At 51.2% G+C, this 21207-nt stretch overlaps 44 non-coding genes across 44 annotated transcripts; all 44 read right to left on the bottom strand.

The window, feature by feature from the left end:
- Positions 1–94: 94 nt before the first annotated feature.
- Trnak-uuu (transfer RNA lysine (anticodon UUU)) lies at positions 95–167 on the bottom strand. The gene has a single exon. It is a non-coding gene; the product is annotated as a tRNA-Lys (tRNA).
- A 353-nt stretch (positions 168–520) lies between these two features.
- Trnas-aga (transfer RNA serine (anticodon AGA)) lies at positions 521–602 on the bottom strand. Its single transcript has one exon. It is a non-coding gene; the product is annotated as a tRNA-Ser (tRNA).
- Positions 603–1345: 743 nt separating this feature from the next.
- Positions 1346–1427, bottom strand: Trnas-cga (transfer RNA serine (anticodon CGA)). Its single transcript has one exon. It is a non-coding gene; the product is annotated as a tRNA-Ser (tRNA).
- A 137-nt stretch (positions 1428–1564) lies between these two features.
- Positions 1565–1637, bottom strand: Trnak-uuu (transfer RNA lysine (anticodon UUU)). The gene has a single exon. It is a non-coding gene; the product is annotated as a tRNA-Lys (tRNA).
- Positions 1638–1990: 353 nt separating this feature from the next.
- Trnas-aga (transfer RNA serine (anticodon AGA)) lies at positions 1991–2072 on the bottom strand. Its single transcript has one exon. It is a non-coding gene; the product is annotated as a tRNA-Ser (tRNA).
- A 743-nt stretch (positions 2073–2815) lies between these two features.
- Trnas-cga (transfer RNA serine (anticodon CGA)) lies at positions 2816–2897 on the bottom strand. The gene has a single exon. It is a non-coding gene; the product is annotated as a tRNA-Ser (tRNA).
- Positions 2898–3034: 137 nt separating this feature from the next.
- Positions 3035–3107, bottom strand: Trnak-uuu (transfer RNA lysine (anticodon UUU)). Its single transcript has one exon. It is a non-coding gene; the product is annotated as a tRNA-Lys (tRNA).
- A 353-nt stretch (positions 3108–3460) lies between these two features.
- On the bottom strand, positions 3461–3542 carry Trnas-aga (transfer RNA serine (anticodon AGA)). The gene has a single exon. It is a non-coding gene; the product is annotated as a tRNA-Ser (tRNA).
- Positions 3543–4285: 743 nt separating this feature from the next.
- Positions 4286–4367, bottom strand: Trnas-cga (transfer RNA serine (anticodon CGA)). The gene has a single exon. It is a non-coding gene; the product is annotated as a tRNA-Ser (tRNA).
- A 137-nt stretch (positions 4368–4504) lies between these two features.
- Positions 4505–4577, bottom strand: Trnak-uuu (transfer RNA lysine (anticodon UUU)). Its single transcript has one exon. It is a non-coding gene; the product is annotated as a tRNA-Lys (tRNA).
- A 353-nt stretch (positions 4578–4930) lies between these two features.
- On the bottom strand, positions 4931–5012 carry Trnas-aga (transfer RNA serine (anticodon AGA)). Its single transcript has one exon. It is a non-coding gene; the product is annotated as a tRNA-Ser (tRNA).
- Positions 5013–5755: 743 nt separating this feature from the next.
- Positions 5756–5837, bottom strand: Trnas-cga (transfer RNA serine (anticodon CGA)). The gene has a single exon. It is a non-coding gene; the product is annotated as a tRNA-Ser (tRNA).
- Positions 5838–5974: 137 nt separating this feature from the next.
- Positions 5975–6047, bottom strand: Trnak-uuu (transfer RNA lysine (anticodon UUU)). The gene has a single exon. It is a non-coding gene; the product is annotated as a tRNA-Lys (tRNA).
- A 353-nt stretch (positions 6048–6400) lies between these two features.
- Positions 6401–6482, bottom strand: Trnas-aga (transfer RNA serine (anticodon AGA)). Its single transcript has one exon. It is a non-coding gene; the product is annotated as a tRNA-Ser (tRNA).
- A 743-nt stretch (positions 6483–7225) lies between these two features.
- On the bottom strand, positions 7226–7307 carry Trnas-cga (transfer RNA serine (anticodon CGA)). Its single transcript has one exon. It is a non-coding gene; the product is annotated as a tRNA-Ser (tRNA).
- A 137-nt stretch (positions 7308–7444) lies between these two features.
- On the bottom strand, positions 7445–7517 carry Trnak-uuu (transfer RNA lysine (anticodon UUU)). Its single transcript has one exon. It is a non-coding gene; the product is annotated as a tRNA-Lys (tRNA).
- Positions 7518–7870: 353 nt separating this feature from the next.
- Positions 7871–7952, bottom strand: Trnas-aga (transfer RNA serine (anticodon AGA)). The gene has a single exon. It is a non-coding gene; the product is annotated as a tRNA-Ser (tRNA).
- Positions 7953–8695: 743 nt separating this feature from the next.
- Positions 8696–8777, bottom strand: Trnas-cga (transfer RNA serine (anticodon CGA)). Its single transcript has one exon. It is a non-coding gene; the product is annotated as a tRNA-Ser (tRNA).
- A 137-nt stretch (positions 8778–8914) lies between these two features.
- On the bottom strand, positions 8915–8987 carry Trnak-uuu (transfer RNA lysine (anticodon UUU)). The gene has a single exon. It is a non-coding gene; the product is annotated as a tRNA-Lys (tRNA).
- Positions 8988–9340: 353 nt separating this feature from the next.
- On the bottom strand, positions 9341–9422 carry Trnas-aga (transfer RNA serine (anticodon AGA)). The gene has a single exon. It is a non-coding gene; the product is annotated as a tRNA-Ser (tRNA).
- A 743-nt stretch (positions 9423–10165) lies between these two features.
- On the bottom strand, positions 10166–10247 carry Trnas-cga (transfer RNA serine (anticodon CGA)). Its single transcript has one exon. It is a non-coding gene; the product is annotated as a tRNA-Ser (tRNA).
- A 137-nt stretch (positions 10248–10384) lies between these two features.
- On the bottom strand, positions 10385–10457 carry Trnak-uuu (transfer RNA lysine (anticodon UUU)). Its single transcript has one exon. It is a non-coding gene; the product is annotated as a tRNA-Lys (tRNA).
- Positions 10458–10810: 353 nt separating this feature from the next.
- Trnas-aga (transfer RNA serine (anticodon AGA)) lies at positions 10811–10892 on the bottom strand. Its single transcript has one exon. It is a non-coding gene; the product is annotated as a tRNA-Ser (tRNA).
- A 743-nt stretch (positions 10893–11635) lies between these two features.
- Positions 11636–11717, bottom strand: Trnas-cga (transfer RNA serine (anticodon CGA)). The gene has a single exon. It is a non-coding gene; the product is annotated as a tRNA-Ser (tRNA).
- Positions 11718–11854: 137 nt separating this feature from the next.
- On the bottom strand, positions 11855–11927 carry Trnak-uuu (transfer RNA lysine (anticodon UUU)). The gene has a single exon. It is a non-coding gene; the product is annotated as a tRNA-Lys (tRNA).
- Positions 11928–12280: 353 nt separating this feature from the next.
- Trnas-aga (transfer RNA serine (anticodon AGA)) lies at positions 12281–12362 on the bottom strand. Its single transcript has one exon. It is a non-coding gene; the product is annotated as a tRNA-Ser (tRNA).
- A 743-nt stretch (positions 12363–13105) lies between these two features.
- Trnas-cga (transfer RNA serine (anticodon CGA)) lies at positions 13106–13187 on the bottom strand. Its single transcript has one exon. It is a non-coding gene; the product is annotated as a tRNA-Ser (tRNA).
- A 137-nt stretch (positions 13188–13324) lies between these two features.
- On the bottom strand, positions 13325–13397 carry Trnak-uuu (transfer RNA lysine (anticodon UUU)). Its single transcript has one exon. It is a non-coding gene; the product is annotated as a tRNA-Lys (tRNA).
- Positions 13398–13750: 353 nt separating this feature from the next.
- Positions 13751–13832, bottom strand: Trnas-aga (transfer RNA serine (anticodon AGA)). The gene has a single exon. It is a non-coding gene; the product is annotated as a tRNA-Ser (tRNA).
- Positions 13833–14575: 743 nt separating this feature from the next.
- Positions 14576–14657, bottom strand: Trnas-cga (transfer RNA serine (anticodon CGA)). Its single transcript has one exon. It is a non-coding gene; the product is annotated as a tRNA-Ser (tRNA).
- Positions 14658–14794: 137 nt separating this feature from the next.
- Trnak-uuu (transfer RNA lysine (anticodon UUU)) lies at positions 14795–14867 on the bottom strand. Its single transcript has one exon. It is a non-coding gene; the product is annotated as a tRNA-Lys (tRNA).
- Positions 14868–15220: 353 nt separating this feature from the next.
- Trnas-aga (transfer RNA serine (anticodon AGA)) lies at positions 15221–15302 on the bottom strand. The gene has a single exon. It is a non-coding gene; the product is annotated as a tRNA-Ser (tRNA).
- A 743-nt stretch (positions 15303–16045) lies between these two features.
- On the bottom strand, positions 16046–16127 carry Trnas-cga (transfer RNA serine (anticodon CGA)). Its single transcript has one exon. It is a non-coding gene; the product is annotated as a tRNA-Ser (tRNA).
- Positions 16128–16264: 137 nt separating this feature from the next.
- Trnak-uuu (transfer RNA lysine (anticodon UUU)) lies at positions 16265–16337 on the bottom strand. The gene has a single exon. It is a non-coding gene; the product is annotated as a tRNA-Lys (tRNA).
- A 353-nt stretch (positions 16338–16690) lies between these two features.
- Trnas-aga (transfer RNA serine (anticodon AGA)) lies at positions 16691–16772 on the bottom strand. Its single transcript has one exon. It is a non-coding gene; the product is annotated as a tRNA-Ser (tRNA).
- A 743-nt stretch (positions 16773–17515) lies between these two features.
- On the bottom strand, positions 17516–17597 carry Trnas-cga (transfer RNA serine (anticodon CGA)). The gene has a single exon. It is a non-coding gene; the product is annotated as a tRNA-Ser (tRNA).
- A 137-nt stretch (positions 17598–17734) lies between these two features.
- On the bottom strand, positions 17735–17807 carry Trnak-uuu (transfer RNA lysine (anticodon UUU)). The gene has a single exon. It is a non-coding gene; the product is annotated as a tRNA-Lys (tRNA).
- A 353-nt stretch (positions 17808–18160) lies between these two features.
- Trnas-aga (transfer RNA serine (anticodon AGA)) lies at positions 18161–18242 on the bottom strand. Its single transcript has one exon. It is a non-coding gene; the product is annotated as a tRNA-Ser (tRNA).
- A 743-nt stretch (positions 18243–18985) lies between these two features.
- Positions 18986–19067, bottom strand: Trnas-cga (transfer RNA serine (anticodon CGA)). Its single transcript has one exon. It is a non-coding gene; the product is annotated as a tRNA-Ser (tRNA).
- A 137-nt stretch (positions 19068–19204) lies between these two features.
- Trnak-uuu (transfer RNA lysine (anticodon UUU)) lies at positions 19205–19277 on the bottom strand. The gene has a single exon. It is a non-coding gene; the product is annotated as a tRNA-Lys (tRNA).
- A 353-nt stretch (positions 19278–19630) lies between these two features.
- Positions 19631–19712, bottom strand: Trnas-aga (transfer RNA serine (anticodon AGA)). Its single transcript has one exon. It is a non-coding gene; the product is annotated as a tRNA-Ser (tRNA).
- A 743-nt stretch (positions 19713–20455) lies between these two features.
- On the bottom strand, positions 20456–20537 carry Trnas-cga (transfer RNA serine (anticodon CGA)). Its single transcript has one exon. It is a non-coding gene; the product is annotated as a tRNA-Ser (tRNA).
- Positions 20538–20674: 137 nt separating this feature from the next.
- Trnak-uuu (transfer RNA lysine (anticodon UUU)) lies at positions 20675–20747 on the bottom strand. Its single transcript has one exon. It is a non-coding gene; the product is annotated as a tRNA-Lys (tRNA).
- Positions 20748–21100: 353 nt separating this feature from the next.
- On the bottom strand, positions 21101–21182 carry Trnas-aga (transfer RNA serine (anticodon AGA)). Its single transcript has one exon. It is a non-coding gene; the product is annotated as a tRNA-Ser (tRNA).
- Between the last annotated feature and the right edge of the window lie 25 nt (positions 21183–21207).

Raw genomic sequence — 21207 nt, 5'->3', positions numbered from 1 at the left:
AGAGCACTGCAGTGCCAGGGAACGGCGTAGCTGCATTTTTTTCCGTAGTGGTTTCACCGCTTGTAGGCGAACGCTACCAAAGTATTAAAATTTCCGCCCGGACAGGGACTTGAACCCTGGACCCTTAGGTTAAAAGCCTAATGCTCTACCGACTGAGCTATCCGGGCTCATATTATCTCTACGTCACTTCCCACTATGCTACGGACACACTGCCTCATGTCGTTTACTGTTGGGCAATCATTGCATGGAGCTGTTACTAATTAAACGTCCTCTGAATGCTCTCTACGAACTCATCACGCTGGGCTCGTAACTGTCTATCGACGAAAGCTGACACACGATGAAAATCAAATTGCAGCAGCTTTTACGTCTCATACGTTGAAGCAGAGGAGCTTCGTGTTTTGTCGACACTCACTTGCCAACTGGAAAATTCACAAGCGTCTCGAATGCAATGTTTCCCACGTGTTTGCCCATTTCACGGTTCCGTTGGAGACGCTCTTCGCGTCTTGACACAAAAACGAAACGCAGTCGGTAGGACTCGAACCTACGCTCCCAGAGGGAATCTGATTTCTAGTCAGACGCCTTAACCACTCGGCCACGACTGCCCGTCGCAGCAGCGTCTCTCTACAAGTGAAACTGCTCCTTTTAAAGCAACCTGGCGGCAGAAAACGCCATGGCCTCACTCGTTTCTGTAGTGCTTCCGTGGCCAGCACAGTAGCCGTTACGACAGTGTATTAATTTTCGCCTGGACAGGGGCTTAAACCCGGGACCTTTCGGTTGCCGGTCTAGCGCTCTGCTTGACTCAGCTATCCTGTCCCTCTGCCAAGCATGGTGGTACAGCTGCAATGTGTGCGAGTGATTTGCGTGTCGTAATTACTGGCTTGGGAGCTCCAATGGCGACTTCACCGACTTCCCACTGACGCACCGCTGACGCTAGTTTTCTGTCGTCTTAAACGATGGACATACTTCCAAGCAGCTGCGAGATCTTACGAGAAGACACGCTGCACCACTGCTTTTGCCGCACTCAAATGACTCAATTGCGATACTTAAATAGAAATGAATGCTCGCTCTGTCCAACACTTTCAAGTGCATGTGCGTACTCACGAACACGGCGACTGCGCGAGGAAATGACGGCGGTGCGCTCGTGGGCCTGCGACGGATTTCTGCATTACTAGCTTCCGTGCGAGATGAACCGATAGCCATAGGAAGCAGAGCCCGCCGCGAAATTCAGTATCTTTAAACATAAATTTTCGTCTTGCTGAGAGAGGTGGCACTGGTTTGCATTGGCATTCACCCATGCATGTCACATGTGCGCGAAACTTTCTGCTCGTTTGTACGCAAAATCGCACGCAGCCGGTAGGATTCGAACCTACGCTCCCAGAGGGAATCTGATTTCGAGTCAGACGCCTTAACCACTCGGCCACGACTGCCGCTAGCACAAGATTCACCCGACACGTGCACCTGCTGCCGTTTAGAGCACTGCAGTGCCAGGGAACGGCGTAGCTGCATTTTTTTCCGTAGTGGTTTCACCGCTTGTAGGCGAACGCTACCAAAGTATTAAAATTTCCGCCCGGACAGGGACTTGAACCCTGGACCCTTAGGTTAAACGCCTAATGCTCTACCGACTGAGCTATCCGGGCTCATATTATCTCCACGTCACTTCCCACTATGCTACGGACACACTGCCTCATGTCGTTTACTGTTGGGCAATCATTGCATGGAGCTGTTACTAATTAAACGTCCTCTGAATGCTCTCTACGAACTCATCACGCTGGGCTCGTAACTGTCTATCGACGAAAGCTGACACACGATGAAAATCAAATTGCAGCAGCTTTTACGTCTCATACGTTGAAGCAGAGGAGCTTCGTGTTTTGTCGACACTCACTTGCCAACTGGAAAATTCACAAGCGTCTCGAATGCAATGTTTCCCACGTGTTTGCCCATTTCACGGTTCCGTTGGAGACGCTCTTCGCGTCTTGACACAAAAACGAAACGCAGTCGGTAGGACTCGAACCTACGCTCCCAGAGGGAATCTGATTTCTAGTCAGACGCCTTAACCACTCGGCCACGACTGCCCGTCGCAGCAGCGTCTCTCTACAAGTGAAACTGCTCCTTTTAAAGCAACCTGGCGGCAGAAAACGCCATGGCCTCACTCGTTTCTGTAGTGCTTCCGTGGCCAGCACAGTAGCCGTTACGACAGTGTATTAATTTTCGCCTGGACAGGGGCTTAAACCCGGGACCTTTCGGTTGTCGGTCTAGCGCTCTGCTTGACTCAGCTATCCTGTCCCTCTGCCAAGCATGGTGGTACAGCTGCAATGTGTGCGAGTGATTTGCGTGTCGTAATTACTGGCTTGGGAGCTCCAATGGCGACTTCACCGACTTCCCACTGACGCACCGCTGACGCTAGTTTTCTGTCGTCTTAAACGATGGACATACTTCCAAGCAGCTGCGAGATCTTACGAGAAGACACGCTGCACCACTGCTTTTGCCGCACTCAAATGACTCAATTGCGATACTTAAATAGAAATGAATGCTCGCTCTGTCCAACACTTTCAAGTACATCTGCGTACTCACGAACACGGCGACTGCGCGAGGAAATGACGGCGGTGCGCTCGTGGGCCTGCGACGGATTTCTGCATTACTAGCTTCCGTGCGAGATGAACCGAGAGCCATAGGAAGCAGAGCCCGCCGCGAAATTCAGTATCTTTAAACATAAATTTTCGTCTTGCTGAGAGAGGTGGCACTGGTTTGCATTGGCATTCACCCATGCATGTCACATGTGCGCGAAACTTTCTGCTCGTTTGTACGCAAAATCGCACGCAGCCGGTAGGATTCGAACCTACGCTCCCAGAGGGAATCTGATTTCGAGTCAGACGCCTTAACCACTCGGCCACGACTGCCGCTAGCACAGGATTCTCCCGACACGTGCACCTGCTGCCGTTTAGAGCACTGCAGTGCCAGGGAACGGCGTAGCTGCATTTTTTTCCGTAGTGGTTTCACCGCTTGTAGGCGAACGCTACCAAAGTATTAAAATTTCCGCCCGGACAGGGACTTGAACCCTGGACCCTTAGGTTAAAAGCCTAATGCTCTACCGACTGAGCTATCCGCGCTCATATTATCTCCACGTCACTTCCCACTATCCTACGGACACACTGCCTCATGTCGTTTACTGTTGGGCAATCATTGCATGGAGCTGTTACTAATTAAACGTCCTCTGAATGCTCTCTACGAACTCATCACGCTGGGCTCGTAACTGTCTATCGACGAAAGCTGACACACGATGAAAATCAAATTGCAGCAGCTTTTACGTCTCATACGTTGAAGCAGAGGAGCTTCGTGTTTTGTCGACACTCACTTGCCAACTGGAAAATTCACAAGCGTCTCGAATGCAATGTTTCCCACGTGTTTGCCCATTTCACGGTTCCGTTGGAGACGCTCTTCGCGTCTTGACACAAAAACGAAACGCAGTCGGTAGGACTCGAACCTACGCTCCCAGAGGGAATCTGATTTCTAGTCAGACGCCTTAACCACTCGGCCACGACTGCCCGTCGCAGCAGAGTTTCCCTACAAGTGAAACTGCTCCTTTTAAAGCAACCTGGCGGCAGAAAACGCCATGGCCTCACTCGTTTCTGTAGTGCTTCCGTGGCCAGCACAGTAGCCGTTACGACAGTGTATTAATTTTTGCCTGGACAGGGGCTTAAACCCGGGACCTTTCGGTTGTCGGTCTAGCGCTCTGCTTGACTCAGCTATCCTGTCCCTCTGCCAAGCATGGTGGTACAGCTGCAATGTGTGCGAGTGATTTGCGTGTCGTAATTACTGGCTTGGGAGCTCCAATGGCGACTTCACCGACTTCCCACTGACGCACCGCTGACGCTAGTTTTCTGTCGTCTTAAACGATGGACATACTTCCAAGCAGCTGCGAGATCTTACGAGAAGACACGCTGCACCACTGCTTTTGCCGCACTCAAATGACTCAATTGCGATACTTAAAAAGAAATGAATGCTCGCTCTGTCCAACACTTTCAAGTGCATGTGCGTACTCACGAACACGGCGACTGCGCGAGGAAATGACGGCGGTGCGCTCGTGGGCCTGCGACGGATTTCTGCATTACTAGCTTCCGTGCGAGATGAACCGAGAGCCATAGGAAGCAGAGCCCGCCGCGAAATTCAGTATCTTTAAACATAAATTTTCGTCTTGCTGAGAGAGGTGGCACTGGTTTGCATTGGCATTCACCCATGCATGTCACATGTGCGCGAAACTTTCTGCTCGTTTGTACGCAAAATCGCACGCAGCCGGTAGGATTCGAACCTACGCTCCCAGAGGGAATCTGATTTCGAGTCAGACGCCTTAACCACTCGGCCACGACTGCCGCTAGCACAAGATTCTCCCGACACGTGCACCTGCTGCCGTTTAGAGCACTGCAGTGCCAGGGAACGGCGTAGCTGCATTTTTTTCCGTAGTGGTTTCACCGCTTGTAGGCGAACGCTACCAAAGTATTAAAATTTCCGCCCGGACAGGGACTTGAACCCTGGACCCTTAGGTTAAAAGCCTAATGCTCTACCGACTGAGCTATCCGGGCTCATATTATCTCCACGTCACTTCCCACTATGCTACGGACACACTGCCTCATGTCGTTTACTGTTGGGCAATCATTGCATGGAGCTGTTACTAATTAAACGTCCTCTGAATGCTCTCTACGAACTCATCACGCTGGGCTCGTAACTGTCTATCGACGAAAGCTGACACACGATGAAAATCAAATTGCAGCAGCTTTTACGTCTCATACGTTGAAGCAGAGGAGCTTCGTGTTTTGTCGACACTCACTTGCCAACTGGAAAATTCACAAGCGTCTCGAATGCAATGTTTCCCACGTGTTTGCCCATTTCACGGTTCCGTTGGAGACGCTCTTCGCGTCTTGACACAAAAACGAAACGCAGTCGGTAGGACTCGAACCTACGCTCCCAGAGGGAATCTGATTTCTAGTCAGACGCCTTAACCACTCGGCCACGACTGCCCGTCGCAGCAGAGTTTCCCTACAAGTGAAACTGCTCCTTTTAAAGCAACCTGGCGGCAGAAAACGCCATGGCCTCACTCGTTTCTGTAGTGCTTCCGTGGCCAGCACAGTAGCCGTTACGACAGTGTATTAATTTTTGCCTGGACAGGGGCTTAAACCCGGGACCTTTCGGTTGTCGGTCTAGCGCTCTGCTTGACTCAGCTATCCTGTCCCTCTGCCAAGCATGGTGGTACAGCTGCAATGTGTGCGAGTGATTTGCGTGTCGTAATTACTGGCTTGGGAGCTCCAATGGCGACTTCACCGACTTCCCACTGACGCACCGCTGACGCTAGTTTTCTGTCGTCTTAAACGATGGACATACTTCCAAGCAGCTGCGAGATCTTACGAGAAGACACGCTGCACCACTGCTTTTGCCGCACTCAAATGACTCAATTGCGATACTTAAATAGAAATGAATGCTCGCTCTGTCCAACACTTTCAAGTGCATGTGCGTACTCACGAACACGGCGACTGCGCGAGGAAATGACGGCGGTGCGCTCGTGGGCCTGCGACGGATTTCTGCATTACTAGCTTCTGTGCGAGATGAACCGATAGCCATAGGAAGCAGAGCCCGCCGCGAAATTCAGTATCTTTAAACATAAATTTTCGTCTTGCTGAGAGAGGTGGCACTGGTTTGCATTGGCATTCACCCATGCATGTCACATGTGCGCGAAACTTTCTGCTCGTTTGTACGCAAAATCGCACGCAGCCGGTAGGATTCGAACCTACGCTCCCAGAGGGAATCTGATTTCGAGTCAGACGCCTTAACCACTCGGCCACGACTGCCGCTAGCACAAGATTCACCCGACACGTGCACCTGCTGCCGTTTAGAGCACTGCAGTGCCAGGGAACGGCGTAGCTGCATTTTTTTCCGTAGTGGTTTCACCGCTTGTAGGCGAACGCTACCAAAGTATTAAAATTTCCGCCCGGACAGGGACTTGAACCCTGGACCCTTAGGTTAAAAGCCTAATGCTCTACCGACTGAGCTATCCGGGCTCATATTATCTCCACGTCACTTCCCACTATGCTACGGACACACTGCCTCATGTCGTTTACTGTTGGGCAATCATTGCATGGAGCTGTTACTAATTAAACGTCCTCTGAATGCTCTCTACGAACTCATCACGCTGGGCTCGTAACTGTCTATCGACGAAAGCTGACACACGATGAAAATCAAATTGCAGCAGCTTTTACGTCTCATACGTTGAAGCAGAGGAGCTTCGTGTTTTGTCGACACTCACTTGCCAACTGGAAAATTCACAAGCGTCTCGAATGCAATGTTTCCCACGTGTTTGCCCATTTCACGGTTCCGTTGGAGACGCTCTTCGCGTCTTGACACAAAAACGAAACGCAGTCGGTAGGACTCGAACCTACGCTCCCAGAGGGAATCTGATTTCTAGTCAGACGCCTTAACCACTCGGCCACGACTGCCCGTCGCAGCAGCGTCTCTCTACAAGTGAAACTGCTCCTTTTAAAGCAACCTGGCGGCAGAAAACGCCATGGCCTCACTCGTTTCTGTAGTGCTTCCGTGGCCAGCACAGTAGCCGTTACGACAGTGTATTAATTTTCGCCTGGACAGGGGCTTAAACCCGGGACCTTTCGGTTGTCGGTCTAGCGCTCTGCTTGACTCAGCTATCCTGTCCCTCTGCCAAGCATGGTGGTACAGCTGCAATGTGTGCGAGTGATTTGCGTGTCGTAATTACTGGCTTGGGAGCTCCAATGGCGACTTCACCGACTTCCCACTGACGCACCGCTGACGCTAGTTTTCTGTCGTCTTAAACGATGGACATACTTCCAAGCAGCTGCGAGATCTTACGAGAAGACACGCTGCACCACTGCTTTTGCCGCACTCAAATGACTCAATTGCGATACTTAAATAGAAATGAATGCTCGCTCTGTCCAACACTTTCAAGTACATCTGCGTACTCACGAACACGGCGACTGCGCGAGGAAATGACGGCGGTGCGCTCGTGGGCCTGCGACGGATTTCTGCATTACTAGCTTCCGTGCGAGATGAACCGATAGCCATAGGAAGCAGAGCCCGCCGCGAAATTCAGTATCTTTAAACATAAATTTTCGTCTTGCTGAGAGAGGTGGCACTGGTTTGCATTGGCATTCACCCATGCATGTCACATGTGCGCGAAACTTTCTGCTCGTTTGTACGCAAAATCGCACGCAGCCGGTAGGATTCGAACCTACGCTCCCAGAGGGAATCTGATTTCGAGTCAGACGCCTTAACCACTCGGCCACGACTGCCGCTAGCACAAGATTCACCCGACACGTGCACCTGCTGCCGTTTAGAGCACTGCAGTGCCAGGGAACGGCGTAGCTGCATTTTTTTCCGTAGTGCTTTCACCGCTTGTAGGCGAACGCTACCAAAGTATTAAAATTTCCGCCCGGACAGGGACTTGAACCCTGGACCCTTAGGTTAAACGCCTAATGCTCTACCGACTGAGCTATCCGGGCTCATATTATCTCCACGTCACTTCCCACTATGCTACTGACACACTGCCTCATGTCGTTTACTGTTGGGCAATCATTGCATGGAGCTGTTACTAATTAAACGTCCTCTGAATGCTCTCTACGAACTCATCACGCTGGGCTCGTAACTGTCTATCGACGAAAGCTGACACACGATGAAAATCAAATTGCAGCAGCTTTTACGTCTCATACGTTGAAGCAGAGGAGCTTCGTGTTTTGTCGACACTCACTTGCCAACTGGAAAATTCACAAGCGTCTCGAATGCAATGTTTCCCACGTGTTTGCCCATTTCACGGTTCCGTTGGAGACGCTCTTCGCGTCTTGACACAAAAACGAAACGCAGTCGGTAGGACTCGAACCTACGCTCCCAGAGGGAATCTGATTTCTAGTCAGACGCCTTAACCACTCGGCCACGACTGCCCGTCGCAGCAGAGTTTCCCTACAAGTGAAACTGCTCCTTTTAAAGCAACCTGGCGGCAGAAAACGCCATGGCCTCACTCGTTTCTGTAGTGCTTCCGTGGCCAGCACAGTAGCCGTTACGACAGTGTATTAATTTTTGCCTGGACAGGGGCTTAAACCCGGGACCTTTCGGTTGTCGGTCTAGCGCTCTGCTTGACTCAGCTATCCTGTCCCTCTGCCAAGCATGGTGGTACAGCTGCAATGTGTGCGAGTGATTTGCGTGTCGTAATTACTGGCTTGGGAGCTCCAATGGCGACTTCACCGACTTCCCACTGACGCACCGCTGACGCTAGTTTTCTGTCGTCTTAAACGATGGACATACTTCCAAGCAGCTGCGAGATCTTACGAGAAGACACGCTGCACCACTGCTTTTGCCGCACTCAAATGACTCAATTGCGATACTTAAATAGAAATGAATGCTCGCTCTGTCCAACACTTTCAAGTGCATGTGCGTACTCACGAACACGGCGACTGCGCGAGGAAATGACGGCGGTGCGCTCGTGGGCCTGCGACGGATTTCTGCATTACTAGCTTCCGTGCGAGATGAACCGATAGCCATAGGAAGCAGAGCCCGCCGCGAAATTCAGTATCTTTAAACATAAATTTTCGTCTTGCTGAGAGAGGTGGCACTGGTTTGCATTGGCATTCACCCATGCATGTCACATGTGCGCGAAACTTTCTGCTCGTTTGTACGCAAAATCGCACGCAGCCGGTAGGATTCGAACCTACGCTCCCAGAGGGAATCTGATTTCGAGTCAGACGCCTTAACCACTCGGCCACGACTGCCGCTAGCACAAGATTCACCCGACACGTGCACCTGCTGCCGTTTAGAGCACTGCAGTGCCAGGGAACGGCGTAGCTGCATTTTTTTCCGTAGTGGTTTCACCGCTTGTAGGCGAACGCTACCAAAGTATTAAAATTTCCGCCCGGACAGGGACTTGAACCCTGGACCCTTAGGTTAAAAGCCTAATGCTCTACCGACTGAGCTATCCGGGCTCATATTATCTCTACGTCACTTCCCACTATGCTACGGACACACTGCCTCATGTCGTTTACTGTTGGGCAATCATTGCATGGAGCTGTTACTAATTAAACGTCCTCTGAATGCTCTCTACGAACTCATCACGCTGGGCTCGTAACTGTCTATCGACGAAAGCTGACACACGATGAAAATCAAATTGCAGCAGCTTTTACGTCTCATACGTTGAAGCAGAGGAGCTTCGTGTTTTGTCGACACTCACTTGCCAACTGGAAAATTCACAAGCGTCTCGAATGCAATGTTTCCCACGTGTTTGCCCATTTCACGGTTCCGTTGGAGACGCTCTTCGCGTCTTGACACAAAAACGAAACGCAGTCGGTAGGACTCGAACCTACGCTCCCAGAGGGAATCTGATTTCTAGTCAGACGCCTTAACCACTCGGCCACGACTGCCCGTCGCAGCAGCGTCTCTCTACAAGTGAAACTGCTCCTTTTAAAGCAACCTGGCGGCAGAAAACGCCATGGCCTCACTCGTTTCTGTAGTGCTTCCGTGGCCAGCACAGTAGCCGTTACGACAGTGTATTAATTTTCGCCTGGACAGGGGCTTAAACCCGGGACCTTTCGGTTGTCGGTCTAGCGCTCTGCTTGACTCAGCTATCCTGTCCCTCTGCCAAGCATGGTGGTACAGCTGCAATGTGTGCGAGTGATTTGCGTGTCGTAATTACTGGCTTGGGAGCTCCAAAGGCGACTTCACCGACTTCCCACTGACGCACCGCTGACGCTAGTTTTCTGTCGTCTTAAACGATGGACATACTTCCAAGCAGCTGCGAGATCTTACGAGAAGACACGCTGCACCACTGCTTTTGCCGCACTCAAATGACTCAATTGCGATACTTAAATAGAAATGAATGCTCGCTCTGTCCAACACTTTCAAGTACATCTGCGTACTCACGAACACGGCGACTGCGCGAGGAAATGACGGCGGTGCGCTCGTGGGCCTGCGACGGATTTCTGCATTACTAGCTTCCGTGCGAGATGAACCGATAGCCATAGGAAGCAGAGCCCGCCGCGAAATTCAGTATCTTTAAACATAAATTTTCGTCTTGCTGAGAGAGGTGGCACTGGCTTGCATTGGCATTCACCCATGCATGTCACATGTGCGCGAAACTTTCTGCTCGTTTGTACGCAAAATCGCACGCAGCCGGTAGGATTCGAACCTACGCTCCCAGAGGGAATCTGATTTCGAGTCAGACGCCTTAACCACTCGGCCACGACTGCCGCTAGCACAAGATTCTCCCGACACGTGCACCTGCTGCCGTTTAGAGCACTGCAGTGCCAGGGAACGGCGTAGCTGCATTTTTTTCCGTAGTGGTTTCACCGCTTGTAGGCGAACGCTACCAAAGTATTAAAATTTCCGCCCGGACAGGGACTTGAACCCTGGACCCTTAGGTTAAAAGCCTAATGCTCTACCGACTGAGCTATCCGGGCTCATATTATCTCCACGTCACTTCCCACTATGCTACGGACACACTGCCTCATGTCGTTTACTGTTGGGCAATCATTGCATGGAGCTGTTACTAATTAAACGTCCTCTGAATGCTCTCTACGAACTCATCACGCTGGGCTCGTAACTGTCTATCGACGAAAGCTGACACACGATGAAAATCAAATTGCAGCAGCTTTTACGTCTCATACGTTGAAGCAGAGGAGCTTCGTGTTTTGTCGACACTCACTTGCCAACTGGAAAATTCACAAGCGTCTCGAATGCAATGTTTCCCACGTGTTTGCCCATTTCACGGTTCCGTTGGAGACGCTCTTCGCGTCTTGACACAAAAACGAAACGCAGTCTGTAGGACTCGAACCTACGCTCCCAGAGGGAATCTGATTTCTAGTCAGACGCCTTAACCACTCGGCCACGACTGCCCGTCGCAGCAGAGTTTCCCTACAAGTGAAACTGCTCCTTTTAAAGCAACCTGGCGGCAGAAAACGCCATGGCCTCACTCGTTTCTGTAGTGCTTCCGTGGCCAGCACAGTAGCCGTTACGACAGTGTATTAATTTTCGCCTGGACAGGGGCTTAAACCCGGGACCTTTCGGTTGTCGGTCTAGCGCTCTGCTTGACTCAGCTATCCTGTCCCTCTGCCAAGCATGGTGGTACAGCTGCAATGTGTGCGAGTGATTTGCGTGTCGTAATTACTGGCTTGGGAGCTCCAATGGCGACTTCACCGACTTCCCACTGACGCACCGCTGACGCTAGTTTTCTGTCGTCTTAAACGATGGACATACTTCCAAGCAGCTGCGAGATCTTACGAGAAGACACGCTGCACCACTGCTTTTGCCGCACTCAAATGACTCAATTGCGATACTTAAATAGAAATGAATGCTCGCTCTGTCCAACACTTTCAAGTGCATGTGCGTACTCACGAACACGGCGACTGCGCGAGGAAATGACGGCGGTGCGCTCGTGGGCCTGCGACGGATTTCTGCATTACTAGCTTCCGTGCGAGATGAACCGATAGCCATAGGAAGCAGAGCCCGCCGCGAAATTCAGTATCTTTAAACATAAATTTTCGTCTTGCTGAGAGAGGTGGCACTGGTTTGCATTGGCATTCACCCATGCATGTCACATGTGCGCGAAACTTTCTGCTCGTTTGTACGCAAAATCGCACGCAGCCGGTAGGATTCGAACCTACGCTCCCAGAGGGAATCTGATTTCGAGTCAGACGCCTTAACCACTCGGCCACGACTGCCGCTAGCACAAGATTCACCCGACACGTGCACCTGCTGCCGTTTAGAGCACTGCAGTGCCAGGGAACGGCGTAGCTGCATTTTTTTCCGTAGTGGTTTCACCGCTTGTAGGCGAACGCTACCAAAGTATTAAAATTTCCGCCCGGACAGGGACTTGAACCCTGGACCCTTAGGTTAAAAGCCTAATGCTCTACCGACTGAGCTATCCGGGCTCATATTATCTCCACGTCACTTCCCACTATGCTACGGACACACTGCCTCATGTCGTTTACTGTTGGGCAATCATTGCATGGAGCTGTTACTAATTAAACGTCCTCTGAATGCTCTCTACGAACTCATCACGCTGGGCTCGTAACTGTCTATCGACGAAAGCTGACACACGATGAAAATCAAATTGCAGCAGCTTTTACGTCTCATACGTTGAAGCAGAGGAGCTTCGTGTTTTGTCGACACTCACTTGCCAACTGGAAAATTCACAAGCGTCTCGAATGCAATGTTTCCCACGTGTTTGCCCATTTCACGGTTCCGTTGGAGACGCTCTTCGCGTCTTGACACAAAAACGAAACGCAGTCTGTAGGACTCGAACCTACGCTCCCAGAGGGAATCTGATTTCTAGTCAGACGCCTTAACCACTCGGCCACGACTGCCCGTCGCAGCAGAGTTTCCCTACAAGTGAAACTGCTCCTTTTAAAGCAACCTGGCGGCAGAAAACGCCATGGCCTCACTCGTTTCTGTAGTGCTTCCGTGGCCAGCACAGTAGCCGTTACGACAGTGTATTAATTTTCGCCTGGACAGGGGCTTAAACCCGGGACCTTTCGGTTGTCGGTCTAGCGCTCTGCTTGACTCAGCTATCCTGTCCCTCTGCCAAGCATGGTGGTACAGCTGCAATGTGTGCGAGTGATTTGCGTGTCGTAATTACTGGCTTGGGAGCTCCAATGGCGACTTCACCGACTTCCCACTGACGCACCGCTGACGCTAGTTTTCTGTCGTCTTAAACGATGGACATACTTCCAAGCAGCTGCGAGATCTTACGAGAAGACACGCTGCACCACTGCTTTTGCCGCACTCAAATGACTCAATTGCGATACTTAAATAGAAATGAATGCTCGCTCTGTCCAACACTTTCAAGTGCATGTGCGTACTCACGAACACGGCGACTGCGCGAGGAAATGACGGCGGTGCGCTCGTGGGCCTGCGACGGATTTCTGCATTACTAGCTTCCGTGCGAGATGAACCGATAGCCATAGGAAGCAGAGCCCGCCGCGAAATTCAGTATCTTTAAACATAAATTTTCGTCTTGCTGAGAGAGGTGGCACTGGTTTGCATTGGCATTCACCCATGCATGTCACATGTGCGCGAAACTTTCTGCTCGTTTGTACGCAAAATCGCACGCAGCCGGTAGGATTCGAACCTACGCTCCCAGAGGGAATCTGATTTCGAGTCAGACGCCTTAACCACTCGGCCACGACTGCCGCTAGCACAAGATTCACCCGACACGTGCACCTGCTGCCGTTTAGAGCACTGCAGTGCCAGGGAACGGCGTAGCTGCATTTTTTTCCGTAGTGGTTTCACCGCTTGTAGGCGAACGCTACCAAAGTATTAAAATTTCCGCCCGGACAGGGACTTGAACCCTGGACCCTTAGGTTAAAAGCCTAATGCTCTACCGACTGAGCTATCCGGGCTCATATTATCTCCACGTCACTTCCCACTATGCTACGGACACACTGCCTCATGTCGTTTACTGTTGGGCAATCATTGCATGGAGCTGTTACTAATTAAACGTCCTCTGAATGCTCTCTACGAACTCATCACGCTGGGCTCGTAACTGTCTATCGACGAAAGCTGACACACGATGAAAATCAAATTGCAGCAGCTTTTACGTCTCATACGTTGAAGCAGAGGAGCTTCGTGTTTTGTCGACACTCACTTGCCAACTGGAAAATTCACAAGCGTCTCGAATGCAATGTTTCCCACGTGTTTGCCCATTTCACGGTTCCGTTGGAGACGCTCTTCGCGTCTTGACACAAAAACGAAACGCAGTCGGTAGGACTCGAACCTACGCTCCCAGAGGGAATCTGATTTCTAGTCAGACGCCTTAACCACTCGGCCACGACTGCCCGTCGCAGCAGCGTCTCTCTACAAGTGAAACTGCTCCTTTTAAAGCAACCTGGCGGCAGAAAACGCCATGGCCTCACTCGTTTCTGTAGTGCTTCCGTGGCCAGCACAGTAGCCGTTACGACAGTGTATTAATTTTCGCCTGGACAGGGGCTTAAACCCGGGACCTTTCGGTTGTCGGTCTAGCGCTCTGCTTGACTCAGCTATCCTGTCCCTCTGCCAAGCATGGTGGTACAGCTGCAATGTGTGCGAGTGATTTGCGTGTCGTAATTACTGGCTTGGGAGCTCCAATGGCGACTTCACCGACTTCCCACTGACGCACCGCTGACGCTAGTTTTCTGTCGTCTTAAACGATGGACATACTTCCAAGCAGCTGCGAGATCTTACGAGAAGACACGCTGCACCACTGCTTTTGCCGCACTCAAATGACTCAATTGCGATACTTAAATAGAAATGAATGCTCGCTCTGTCCAACACTTTCAAGTACATCTGCGTACTCACGAACACGGCGACTGCGCGAGGAAATGACGGCGGTGCGCTCGTGGGCCTGCGACGGATTTCTGCATTACTAGCTTCCGTGCGAGATGAACCGATAGCCATAGGAAGCAGAGCCCGCCGCGAAATTCAGTATCTTTAAACATAAATTTTCGTCTTGCTGAGAGAGGTGGCACTGGTTTGCATTGGCATTCACCCATGCATGTCACATGTGCGCGAAACTTTCTGCTCGTTTGTACGCAAAATCGCACGCAGCCGGTAGGATTCGAACCTACGCTCCCAGAGGGAATCTGATTTCGAGTCAGACGCCTTAACCACTCGGCCACGACTGCCGCTAGCACAAGATTCACCCGACACGTGCACCTGCTGCCGTTTAGAGCACTGCAGTGCCAGGGAACGGCGTAGCTGCATTTTTTTCCGTAGTGGTTTCACCGCTTGTAGGCGAACGCTACCAAAGTATTAAAATTTCCGCCCGGACAGGGACTTGAACCCTGGACCCTTAGGTTAAAAGCCTAATGCTCTACCGACTGAGCTATCCGGGCTCATATTATCTCCACGTCACTTCCCACTATGCTACGGACACACTGCCTCATGTCGTTTACTGTTGGGCAATCATTGCATGGAGCTGTTACTAATTAAACGTCCTCTGAATGCTCTCTACGAACTCATCACGCTGGGCTCGTAACTGTCTATCGACGAAAGCTGACACACGATGAAAATCAAATTGCAGCAGCTTTTACGTCTCATACGTTGAAGCAGAGGAGCTTCGTGTTTTGTCGACACTCACTTGCCAACTGGAAAATTCACAAGCGTCTCGAATGCAATGTTTCCCACGTGTTTGCCCATTTCACGGTTCCGTTGGAGACGCTCTTCGCGTCTTGACACAAAAACGAAACGCAGTCGGTAGGACTCGAACCTACGCTCCCAGAGGGAATCTGATTTCTAGTCAGACGCCTTAACCACTCGGCCACGACTGCCCGTCGCAGCAGCGTCTCTCTACAAGTGAAACTGCTCCTTTTAAAGCAACCTGGCGGCAGAAAACGCCATGGCCTCACTCGTTTCTGTAGTGCTTCCGTGGCCAGCACAGTAGCCGTTACGACAGTGTATTAATTTTCGCCTGGACAGGGGCTTAAACCCGGGACCTTTCGGTTGTCGGTCTAGCGCTCTGCTTGACTCAGCTATCCTGTCCCTCTGCCAAGCATGGTGGTACAGCTGCAATGTGTGCGAGTGATTTGCGTGTCGTAATTACTGGCTTGGGAGCTCCAATGGCGACTTCACCGACTTCCCACTGACGCACCGCTGACGCTAGTTTTCTGTCGTCTTAAACGATGGACATACTTCCAAGCAGCTGCGAGATCTTACGAGAAGACACGCTGCACCACTGCTTTTGCCGCACTCAAATGACTCAATTGCGATACTTAAATAGAAATGAATGCTCGCTCTGTCCAACACTTTCAAGTGCATGTGCGTACTCACGAACACGGCGACTGCGCGAGGAAATGACGGCGGTGCGCTCGTGGGCCTGCGACGGATTTCTGCATTACTAGCTTCCGTGCGAGATGAACCGATAGCCATAGGAAGCAGAGCCCGCCGCGAAATTCAGTATCTTTAAACATAAATTTTCGTCTTGCTGAGAGAGGTGGCACTGGTTTGCATTGGCATTCACCCATGCATGTCACATGTGCGCGAAACTTTCTGCTCGTTTGTACGCAAAATCGCACGCAGCCGGTAGGATTCGAACCTACGCTCCCAGAGGGAATCTGATTTCGAGTCAGACGCCTTAACCACTCGGCCACGACTGCCGCTAGCACAAGATTCACCCGACACGTGCACCTGCTGCCGTTTAGAGCACTGCAGTGCCAGGGAACGGCGTAGCTGCATTTTTTTCCGTAGTGGTTTCACCGCTTGTAGGCGAACGCTACCAAAGTATTAAAATTTCCGCCCGGACAGGGACTTGAACCCTGGACCCTTAGGTTAAAAGCCTAATGCTCTACCGACTGAGCTATCCGGGCTCATATTATCTCCACGTCACTTCCCACTATGCTACGGACACACTGCCTCATGTCGTTTACTGTTGGGCAATCATTGCATGGAGCTGTTACTAATTAAACGTCCTCTGAATGCTCTCTACGAACTCATCACGCTGGGCTCGTAACTGTCTATCGACGAAAGCTGACACACGATGAAAATCAAATTGCAGCAGCTTTTACGTCTCATACGTTGAAGCAGAGGAGCTTCGTGTTTTGTCGACACTCACTTGCCAACTGGAAAATTCACAAGCGTCTCGAATGCAATGTTTCCCACGTGTTTGCCCATTTCACGGTTCCGTTGGAGACGCTCTTCGCGTCTTGACACAAAAACGAAACGCAGTCGGTAGGACTCGAACCTACGCTCCCAGAGGGAATCTGATTTCTAGTCAGACGCCTTAACCACTCGGCCACGACTGCCCGTCGCAGCAGCGTCTCTCTACAAGTGAAACTGCTCCTTTTAAAGCAACCTGGCGGCAGAAAACGCCATGGCCTCACTCGTTTCTGTAGTGCTTCCGTGGCCAGCACAGTAGCCGTTACGACAGTGTATTAATTTTCGCCTGGACAGGGGCTTAAACCCGGGACCTTTCGGTTGTCGGTCTAGCGCTCTGCTTGACTCAGCTATCCTGTCCCTCTGCCAAGCATGGTGGTACAGCTGCAATGTGTGCGAGTGATTTGCGTGTCGTAATTACTGGCTTGGGAGCTCCAATGGCGACTTCACCGACTTCCCACTGACGCACCGCTGACGCTAGTTTTCTGTCGTCTTAAACGATGGACATACTTCCAAGCAGCTGCGAGATCTTACGAGAAGACACGCTGCACCACTGCTTTTGCCGCACTCAAATGACTCAATTGCGATACTTAAATAGAAATGAATGCTCGCTCTGTCCAACACTTTCAAGTACATCTGCGTACTCACGAACACGGTGACTGCGCGAGGAAATGACGGCGGTGCGCTCGTGGGCCTGCGACGGATTTCTGCATTACTAGCTTCCGTGCGAGATGAACCGATAGCCATAGGAAGCAGAGCCCGCCGCGAAATTCAGTATCTTTAAACATAAATTTTCGTCTTGCTGAGAGAGGTGGCACTGGTTTGCATTGGCATTCACCCATGCATGTCACATGTGCGCGAAACTTTCTGCTCGTTTGTACGCAAAATCGCACGCAGCCGGTAGGATTCGAACCTACGCTCCCAGAGGGAATCTGATTTCGAGTCAGACGCCTTAACCACTCGGCCACGACTGCCGCTAGCACAAGATTCTCCCGACACGTGCACCTGCTGCCGTTTAGAGCACTGCAGTGCCAGGGAACGGCGTAGCTGCATTTTTTTCCGTAGTGGTTTCACCGCTTGTAGGCGAACGCTACCAAAGTATTAAAATCTCCGCCCAGACAGGGACTTGAACCCTGGACCCTTAGGTTAAAAGCCTAATGCTCTACCGACTGAGCTATCCGGGCTCATATTATCTCCACGTCACTTCCCACTATGCTACGGACACACTGCCTCATGTCGTTTACTGTTGGGCAATCATTGCATGGAGCTGTTACTAATTAAACGTCCTCTGAATGCTCTCTACGAACTCATCACGCTGGGCTCGTAACTGTCTATCGACGAAAGCTGACACACGATGAAAATCAAATTGCAGCAGCTTTTACGTCTCATACGTTGAAGCAGAGGAGCTTCGTGTTTTGTCGACACTCACTTGCCAACTGGAAAATTCACAAGCGTCTCGAATGCAATGTTTCCCACGTGTTTGCCCATTTCACGGTTCCGTTGGAGACGCTCTTCGCGTCTTGACACAAAAACGAAACGCAGTCGGTAGCACTCGAACCTACGCTCCCAGAGGGAATCTGATTTCTAGTCAGACGCCTTAACCACTCGGCCACGACTGCCCGTCGCAGCAGAGTTTCTCTACAAGTGAAACTGCTCCTTTTAAAGCAACCTGGCGGCAGAAAACGCCATGGCCTCACTCGTTTCTGTAGTGCTTCCGTGGCCAGCACAGTAGCCGTTACGACAGTGTATTAATTTTCGCCTGGACAGGGGCTTAAACCCGGGACCTTTCGGTTGTCGGTCTAGCGCTCTGCTTGACTCAGCTATCCTGTCCCTCTGCCAAGCATGGTGGTACAGCTGCAATGTGTGCGAGTGATTTGCGTGTCGTAATTACTGGCTTGGGAGCTCCAATGGCGACTTCACCGACTTCCCACTGACGCACCGCTGACGCTAGTTTTCTGTCGTCTTAAACGATGGACATACTTCCAAGCAGCTGCGAGATCTTACGAGAAGACACGCTGCACCACTGCTTTTGCCGCACTCAAATGACTCAATTGCGATACTTAAATAGAAATGAATGCTCGCTCTGTCCAACACTTTCAAGTACATCTGCGTACTCACGAACACGGCGACTGCGCGAGGAAATGACGGCGGTGCGCTCGTGGGCCTGCGACGGATTTCTGCATTACTAGCTTCCGTGCGAGATGAACCGATAGCCATAGGAAGCAGAGCCCGCCGCGAAATTCAGTATCTTTAAACATAAATTTTCGTCTTGCTGAGAGAGGTGGCACTGGTTTGCATTGGCATTCACCCATGCATGTCACATGTGCGCGAAACTTTCTGCTCGTTTGTACGCAAAATCGCACGCAGCCGGTAGGATTCGAACCTACGCTCCCAGAGGGAATCTGATTTCGAGTCAGACGCCTTAACCACTCGGCCACGACTGCCGCTAGCACAAGATTCTCCCGACACGTGCACCTGCTGCCGTTTAGAGCACTGCAGTGCCAGGGAACGGCGTAGCTGCATTTTTTTCCGTAGTGGTTTCACCGCTTGTAGGCGAACGCTACCAAAGTATTAAAATTTCCGCCCGGACAGGGACTTGAACCCTGGACCCTTAGGTTAAAAGCCTAATGCTCTACCGACTGAGCTATCCGGGCTCATATTATCTCCACGTCACTTCCCACTATGCTACGGACACACTGCCTCATGTCGTTTACTGTTGGGCAATCATTGCATGGAGCTGTTACTAATTAAACGTCCTCTGAATGCTCTCTACGAACTCATCACGCTGGGCTCGTAACTGTCTATCGACGAAAGCTGACACACGATGAAAATCAAGTTGCAGCAGCTTTTACGTCTCATACGTTGAAGCAGAGGAGCTTCGTGTTTTGTCGACACTCACTTGCCAACTGGAAAATTCACAAGCGTCTCGAATGCAATGTTTCCCACGTGTTTGCCCATTTCACGGTTCCGTTGGAGACGCTCTTCGCGTCTTGACACAAAACCGAAACGCAGTCGGTAGGACTCGAACCTACGCTCCCAGAGGGAATCTGATTTCTAGTCAGACGCCTTAACCACTCGGCCACGACTGCCCGTCGCAGCAGCGTCTCTCTACAAGTGAAACTGCTCCTTTTAAAGCAACCTGGCGGCAGAAAACGCCATGGCCTCACTCGTTTCTGTAGTGCTTCCGTGGCCAGCACAGTAGCCGTTACGACAGTGTATTAATTTTCGCCTGGACAGGGGCTTAAACCCGGGACCTTTCGGTTGTCGGTCTAGCGCTCTGCTTGACTCAGCTATCCTGTCCCTCTGCCAAGCATGGTGGTACAGCTGCAATGTGTGCGAGTGATTTGCGTGTCGTAATTACTGGCTTGGGAGCTCCAATGGCGACTTCACCGACTTCCCACTGACGCACCGCTGACGCTAGTTTTCTGTCGTCTTAAACGATGGACATACTTCCAAGCAGCTGCGAGATCTTACGAGAAGACACGCTGCACCACTGCTTTTGCCGCACTCAAATGACTCAATTGCGATACTTAAATAGAAATGAATGCTCGCTCTGTCCAACACTTTCAAGTACATCTGCGTACTCACGAACACGGCGACTGCGCGAGGAAATGACGGCGGTGCGCTCGTGGGCCTGCGACGGATTTCTGCATTACTAGCTTCCGTGCGAGATGAACCGATAGCCATAGGAAGCAGAGCCCGCCGCGAAATTCAGTATCTTTAAACATAAATTTTCGTCTTGCTGAGAGAGGTGGCACTGGTTTGCATTGGCATTCACCCATGCATGTCACATGTGCGCGAAACTTTCTGCTCGTTTGTACGCAAAATCGCACGCAGCCGGTAGGATTCGAACCTACGCTCCCAGAGGGAATCTGATTTCGAGTCAGACGCCTTAACCACTCGGCCACGACTGCCGCTAGCACAAGATTCTCCCGACACGTGCACCTGCTGCCGTTTAGAGCACTGCAGTGCCAGGGAACGGCGTAGCTGCATTTTTTTCCGTAGTGGTTTCACCGCTTGTAGGCGAACGCTACCAAAGTATTAAAATTTCCGCCCGGACAGGGACTTGAACCCTGGACCCTTAGGTTAAAAGCCTAATGCTCTACCGACTGAGCTATCCGGGCTCATATTATCTCCACGTCACTTCCCACTATGCTACGGACACACTGCCTCATGTCGTTTACTGTTGGGCAATCATTGCATGGAGCTGTTACTAATTAAACGTCCTCTGAATGCTCTCTACGAACTCATCACGCTGGGCTCGTAACTGTCTATCGACGAAAGCTGACACACGATGAAAATCAAGTTGCAGCAGCTTTTACGTCTCATACGTTGAAGCAGAGGAGCTTCGTGTTTTGTCGACACTCACTTGCCAACTGGAAAATTCACAAGCGTCTCGAATGCAATGTTTCCCACGTGTTTGCCCATTTCACGGTTCCGTTGGAGACGCTCTTCGCGTCTTGACACAAAACCGAAACGCAGTCGGTAGGACTCGAACCTACGCTCCCAGAGGGAATCTGATTTCTAGTCAGACGCCTTAACCACTCGGCCACGACTGCCCGTCGCAGCAGCGTCTCTCTACAA

The sequence above is a fragment of the Schistocerca gregaria genome, chromosome 3, assembly GCF_023897955.1.
Source record: "Schistocerca gregaria isolate iqSchGreg1 chromosome 3, iqSchGreg1.2, whole genome shotgun sequence".
NCBI lineage: Eukaryota > Metazoa > Arthropoda > Insecta > Orthoptera > Acrididae > Schistocerca > Schistocerca gregaria.
This window is presented reverse-complemented; position numbering and strand designations above follow the sequence as displayed.